Source organism: Phalacrocorax aristotelis, chromosome 3 (genome assembly GCF_949628215.1).
Source record: "Phalacrocorax aristotelis chromosome 3, bGulAri2.1, whole genome shotgun sequence".
Taxonomy (NCBI): domain Eukaryota; kingdom Metazoa; phylum Chordata; class Aves; order Suliformes; family Phalacrocoracidae; genus Phalacrocorax; species Phalacrocorax aristotelis.
This window is the reverse complement of record NC_134278.1, coordinates 73,261,328-73,267,291: the sequence shown is the minus strand read 5'-3', so window position 1 is coordinate 73,267,291 and position 5,964 is coordinate 73,261,328. Positions and strand designations below refer to the sequence as shown.

The 5,964-nt window shown below is 41.9% G+C and overlaps 1 non-coding gene across 1 annotated transcript; it reads left to right on the top strand.

Annotated features, from left to right (window-relative positions):
* Positions 1-2,067: 2,067 nt before the first annotated feature.
* On the top strand, positions 2,068-2,140 carry TRNAF-GAA (transfer RNA phenylalanine (anticodon GAA)). The gene has a single exon. It is a non-coding gene; the product is annotated as a tRNA-Phe (tRNA).
* The last annotated feature ends 3,824 nt before the right edge of the window (positions 2,141-5,964 follow it).

Sequence of the window (5,964 nt, the reverse complement as noted above, 5' to 3'; positions counted from 1 at the left end):
TCTCTGAGGTTGCTGTGTAAATATAAACATACAGTTTTGAGCAATTAAACAGGATAGGATGATTAACTGTTCTGAGAGGGAGGAGAGAAAGAAATCCTAAAAAGTATCAAAGATCTAGATCCACAAAAGCATTATGGTATAAAATACCCTTTCATTTCAGTTGCACTGGAATATACTAAAGATCTAATTCTGTAAAAATTTATTCATGAGAGTAATGAATTATGGTCACCCCACATGACTACTAATATAAATAAAATGCCAAAAAAGCAGGCTTGCAAAATTAGGTCCAAATCATAACACAATATGGTGACGCTTTGCACACATAAAATACATGTAACACATAAAATACATTTAAATGTTTAAGGCAATTTTAACAACTCGGAGAATGAGAGAAAACCAGAAACTGCAGCCTCCGTGAGCATATGTGGTATCAGAAAATCAAATGTCTATGTGCAAAAGCTTGAAGGTTTTTCTGCCATAGTCATTAAAGACAGTTATAGTTTGGGTTTTTTTCTTGCATGTTTAATTTAGGTGATCAGCACAGATGTTTCAGAGCTAAATTATCTTTTTTGGCAATATAGGCATGATCTCGTTACATCCTTTTCCCTCTCATCACAACTTTGGAGACTGAGATGCAGTTTTGAGCAACTTGAAGAAAAGCTTAAAGATTTTTTTTTATTTTGTGGTATTTGTAATGAGCTCCTAGAAGACGCTGCATGCCTAAGGCTACTTCAGTAAATTCCTTTGCGAAAATATCCCAGTGTGCCCTTTATAGACATGGGTGTAGTCAAAAACAGTAATAGCATATTCCTATTTCAAAAGATAACTGATTTCTATTCCTGCAATATCTGAAACAAAATCTTTGAAGATCCTTTCTATTCCCACAAAATATCATGCAAACTTTCTCTATAAATGAGTTGCTTTCAATTTCTCTGTGCAAAGTAATTAAATTATTATCAGTGCTGTAATATGTCCCTCTCTTCCTATTGCTTCCCTTTTAAAGAATCATTTTGGTGTGCATTGCTGTTCCCTAATCTGGCTTTCAAATTAATAACACGGGTATAAACTCTAGAACTAGTAAATCCTGTTTGTTACTTTACCTCGCCTGATAACAGGCTCCTCCCATGGCATAGAGGGACAGGGGTTTCCCAAACGTGACCGCAACTTTCTTTACAACAAGGTCTCTAGCTCTATCATGCCTATCTAGTTGGTGGTGTTTTATTTCAGAATGGATGGGGTTTTTTCTTGCTTGTTATTTGGTTGGTGAGAAAGGAATGTCTTGTACTAGTTTAATCGAGGAAGATTATTATATAACATCTGTCAGATTGACTTGTACCATATGGGCCCTGGGCCATCTTCTGTAAGAGAACTTACAGAGACATCTCAAAATGTCTGTGAAAATAGAACATATTTTTAGAATTGTAGAATATCCTCCTACACTGCCAAATGAACCTGTCAAAAGCGCATCTTGATTTGTTCAGCTCCTACAATTCATGCTTGTTTGCAGTAACGATATTTATTGACCAAAGGTGGGTGGTAGAGGTTTTTCTTATCTGCTTTTGCAGATGTGAAACTAACAGTATGGAAGGATTTTTAGGGTGGTGGTATTTTTGCAGTTTTCTAAAATGTCTGGAGCAATTTCTTTTTTAATTTTACATGAGAGGAGGAAAGATAAAAGAGACCAAATAATGAGAACAAAAGAGGGAAACAAAAAGTAACAACATAAACGAAAAGCATTTACATGGTCCAGTACTGTGGTTGTGATCCAAACATAAAGATTATACATACCTGACCCTATCATGATCCAAAACTCTAGATTTTCAGTAGCAGCCAGAAGTAAAATTTGGAAATAACAATGCTCAGTTTGGGGTGGCAGGATGGCATCTTGGTGTGGAGCTACGGGAGCTGGTTTGAGGAGAACAAGGGAAATAGGCAGTAGGAGTGCAGCTTGTCTGGCTGGGTAGAAGAACTTTGAGGGGTCAGAGGGGACCTGGAAGGAGCGCATTTCAGAAATGTGGGAAAGCATCTAGTGGCTCGGTATGTGGGTTTTTTGAGTCTAGGTATCAGGCTGGAGTAGCTCAGCTGGGAGAGCGTTAGACTGAAGATCTAAAGGTCCCTGGTTCAATCCCGGGCTTCAGCAATGGTCTAAAGGTTGGACTAGGTGACCATTGAGGTCCCTTCCAACCTGTGATTCTGTGGTATTTTTTATTTACTTGGCTAGTGGTCTTTGAAGGATACATTCCTAGCCTACTTACTGTGGTAGAAAGAGAACCTGCTATTGCTATGCAGGCAGGTATGCTAGCTAGTTCCTAAGAGGAAAGTCATCAAGCAGTTGGCTGCTAAAGTCATAGCTGCTAGGATATGGATTTCTAAACTGTGGTGTCTAACAAATGAAGAAGCCTGAGCATAATTAAGACTGGACAGAAACAAGGTTAGAAAGAAACACAAAGAAAAGGAAAATAAAGGTCCAGAAATTGTTGTAAAAGTGTCCGTTGTCCTGAGACTAACAGTAATGTGGGTCTTTCATTAAGAAAGATGTCAATGGGGGATCACATTGTCTAGATGCATGCACTCACACCTTTCTACTGAGAGCATCAATGTGAGCTGGGAAAGAACGATTCACATCTTGTAAAGGAAGCTATACCAGTGGCCCACAAAAATGTGTCTTGTACTGAAGAAAGTGACTATTCCCGCTGTCATCAGGCTACTACCAGCTATCTATCAACTCTGGAAAGCTACATACATCTAGGACTAGATTTTTAAAGACAGTAAGGGCAGGATCATAAATACTTATCAGCATCATGGAAGTACTAGTGTCAAAAGCCACAGCTCAGTCACTACTTACCCTCCCAGCTACCTAGAGTAGAGCTACAGTGCACAAGGAGAGGAGTACGTAGCTGTCTGAACTTCTGTCAAAGGAGCTGGTATGACAATATGGTGTAGCACATGTGCCAGCATGCTAGTTTAGCCTCAGGAAGCAGTCTGGCTGTGAAAGGAAGCCAGTGTGCATGAACTAATAAGCTTTACATCTCAGCAAGCCTAATGAGCTTGGGATGACACTATACTGATATGACTACAGTGTGGACCATGCTCCTTCTTGCACTACAGATATACCCTTTTTATCCATCTGTGAGCATCTGCTAGCAGCCTAAGTGCTGCTTCCATCTCCCAGTTTGCAAGCTGCTCAGAGCCTTCGCTCAAATAACAGCCCTGAAGGTGCTAAAGGATTTTAAGTTAGTAGAGAGAGCAGCTTGGAGCATTTTTCAGGCCATAACTGATACCTGTGGCCTGTCCCATACATGTGTCACAAAGCCTCATTCTGAGGCCTGACACTTGGTATAAACATGACAGCTCTCCAGTGCCATGTAGCTCTGAGTAGGAATATGGGTAAATGCCATTAATAAGCAGACGTACCAACACTTGCCCCAAGAACAGGTCTTGACATGTGGATGCTGAAAGGGAGGGGTAAGACTGTAATCTTGAGACGTGCAGCTGGAAGGTGTTTAGGATTATGATGTTTGCTGCCTCTTTGCTTGCTGTTCTCCACAGAGCTGCCCAAGTAATCCAACCTGTTCAACGCAAAGTCAGCTTCAGAGGCTGGAAATACTTGCATTGTCTTTTATCAGTTCTCACCCAGGAACCAGTAACTGAAGTTGAGCAGCTTCTTGAATTGCCTCCTAATGCAACAGACCATGTTTGTTTGAGGGCTATGCCCTCAAAGGTTGACCGTGAATCACTGGCACTTCGCGCTGAAATGCAGTGAACTAGAATCATTCACAATTCAGGCAGCAGTCTCACCTGGGAGGCTGTCCTGGTTTCAGCTGGGGTAGAGTTAAATTTCTTCCTAGTAGCTAGTATGGGGCTATGTTTTGGATTTTTGCTGGAAACAGTGGTGATAATGTGGAGATGTTTTAGTTGTTGCTAAGTCACACTTACAACTGGTTAAGGACTTTTTCAGCTCCCCGTGCTCTGCTGGGTGCACAAGAAGGTGGGAGGGGACACAGCCGGGACAGCTGACCCCAACTGGCCAATGGGGTATTCCATACCATATGACGTCATGCTCAGTATATAAGCTGGGGAAGAAGAAGGAAGGGGGGGACATTGGGAGTCATGGTGGCTGTCTTCCCAAGTAACCACTACGTGTGATGGAGCCCTGCTTTTCTGGAGATGGCTGAACACCTGCCTGCCCATGGGAAGTGGTGAATGAATTCCTTGGTTTGCTTTGCTTGTGTGCGCAGCTTTTGCTTTACCTATTAAACTGTCTTTATCTCAAACCACGAGTCACCTCACTTTTACTCTTCCGATTCTCTCCCCCGTCCCACCAGGGGGGAGTGAGCGAGCAGCTGCGTGGTGTTTGGTTGCTGACTGGGGCTAAACCATGACAGAGGCCGTGACAAAAAGCTGAAGGGTGGTCCCTGCACCTTCCAGGAAAGATCTTTCGCAGCCCATGGGAGCGCTGGCTGCCTTCCTAGGGCAAACATGGAGGACCAACATGATTAAGAGCTTGCAGTAAGGAAGCAATTTCAGCTAAGAGTTTATGCAGCTAAGGCTACCATTTGTTTGAGAATACACTGGGCAGAAGGAGCAGTGAAAGACCATTGACACAGTCAAGAATAGCTGAGAGTTAGTTTAGGATGCTACTACATCAAAGCTGTTATTGCCTGAAAGCACAGGTTAGCTTAGCATATGCTAAATACATATTTGGCTGTAAATAACATTGGCGTGACCTCTATATTACTGGGTAAGCTGATAATATTTTAAGATGCTTTTGGAAGAGGTCTGGATGCAGCTGCCAGAGGGTGGAAGGGCAGTATGGCTCTCATCAAAACACTGCTGAGAGGCATAGTTAGCACAGTGCACCCCTGTGAGATATTGCATGTAAGGCAAGAGGAATTCAACTGCTGGTCACAGGCTGCTAAGGGCTCAGAGACACCATCCAAATTTACCACAGCATAACAAATTACTCTGCTATAGCTGCTCCTGCATTTGCTCCTCATGCATGTTACTGTTTGGTTAAACTTCACTTCAACTTGATTCTTTGAGGTTAGGCTGAGGGACTTCACCTCTGTTTGTCACTACTCTGACTTTGATGTATAACCCATCCCCTCTGAGTCAATGAGATTTATGAGTTCTGCATGTGCTCTAGCTTTCATGAGATTTACATAATGTAGATTTTTAGATTTGAGATCAATAGGGAAGTACAGATTGATTAATATGCACTGCGTGTAATGGCCCCTGACTTGGCAACTTAGGCAAGTAACCCATCCTGTGCACTGCACAGGAGTCTAACCAGTATGGTACTTGCTGAAATCCATGAGTAATCAGGCACCTTAGCAGAAAATTGTTGCCCCATTCAAACAAGCAGTCTTTTAAAAAATCTCCTAAAAGTCTGACCCCATGTTTCCTTCCTCTTAAAGAACATGTGTGGTAGTGCAGGCAGCCATTTTTAAGACTTATTTTTTAAAGACTCTTAAGATATAAAAAACTGGCATAACTGGTTGCCTGTATGTAAAAGCATAACATGCATGAGCTTCAACTGTCGTCAGTCTCAGTCAACCCAGTGCAACAGTAGCTAACTGATACTGCTGACATGGAGCGTACTGTCAATATAAAGCAGTTAAGAAGAGAAGCTGATGCCAATTTTGCATCTCATTTACCCTCAGAAAAGGAAGAGAGATCAGTAGGAGGTCTACACTGCTCCCAGAAGGCTGAATGTGGATCAGAGCAGATCAGAAGCACTATCACGATGTTAACATGCAACGTGTGCTCAGGATAACATATGCTTCTTATTAGCAGAGATTTGCAGCTTGGGTACAATGTCATGCTAATATGGCGATGTGATTTCCAGAGAACTTGGAGTACAGGCAAAAGTCACCTGAGTACATCTATACCTGCCACATAGCTGCACAGACAAGAATGTATCTAAATTTACTTTTAAAATTTTCATTGCAGATATGTAAAAGT